Below are 1231 nucleotides of genomic sequence, written 5' to 3' on the forward strand. Positions count from 1 at the left end.
GTCATACATTTCTGATGAGCAGCGGAAAGCATCTATAGCCAGGTCAAAAGTACAGTAAAGGCAGCTGAAGCTCTTTTACTGCTGTAGCTTTGTAACTAATGTGCCTCCTGGAGGCTGAAAGTTTTGTTAGCTGCAGATAGAACAAAAGGCACAATGTTGTTCCTCACACACCTAGAGCGCCAGCTCTGTTGGGCTGCTACAAGTAATATTCACATTACACCTGAGCACAGATATTTGACATATTAGTAGAGACTTCTAGAGTGTTAGGCTAATGTAATCTGAAGAAGACTTCTCTGAGGGCCTTCTGCTCTTCTGCTCAAAGGTTTAAGATGATAACATGATCATAGGGCAAATCATGTTCCAAATTATTTTTAATAAACTCATAAATTGCTAGAATTCAGTGAAATCAATATACCACTCTCTTGTTGACAGCACACACCTTCTGACTTTCCAGGCTTAAATAACACTAAAAATTGATTTTTTTTCATTGTACATGACCCTAAACATTGTTATTATTAATTTTGACTCTTTACTTCATTCTCAATTCAGACTTAATCTAAACTTATTTGTTGCCTAAGGCTGAGTGGAGAAGTCTCTGTGCCTCTATTGTGTTTATTTTCTCTGCAACAAAAATAACATCTAAGCACAAATTCACAGACTTTTTTACTTATTAGTTATTTATTATACCTTATGGTACAAACTTTTTTTTGTGCATGCAATACACTCTTAGGCTGTGTATTGTACTCTTGGTATAGAACAGAAATTCACAGCAGAAGAAGTGGTGAAGACCTTCCACAATTAACTTCCAAGACACCTAATGAGTGTCTTCAGGTCCAAAGCAGTGCAAAGAACCTGATTTTTTTCTGCCTTGAAAATCTGAAAGACTCTCGAATATGACAAATGTATCTTCCATTTGCTAAAGTTTTTTTCTTCTTCAGGTCCCCTCCCCTTGGATGTGTTGCTAAGCCTTTTACTCCCCAATTATTATGTTCCAGGAACACAAATGTCTCTCCCTTTAGCTGTCAAACTGCCAATTTCAGAGGGTTTGTGTCTTCTCCAGTCCTTCTGCACATTAATTAATTAAATCCTCAGTTCCTGAGCCCAAATTCACCCTTTCTGTAGCAGGCTTGAGCTTTTGTTTGGTTCCCTGGAAGCAAACAAATTTTCTCAGTTTATTCTGTTAAGAATATGATTCTGCTTTTGACATTGCTATTTAACCATTATTTAACAG

Source organism: Pterocles gutturalis, unplaced genomic scaffold (genome assembly GCF_000699245.1).
Source record: "Pterocles gutturalis isolate BGI_N339 unplaced genomic scaffold, ASM69924v1 scaffold16348, whole genome shotgun sequence".
Lineage (NCBI taxonomy): Eukaryota > Metazoa > Chordata > Aves > Pterocliformes > Pteroclidae > Pterocles > Pterocles gutturalis.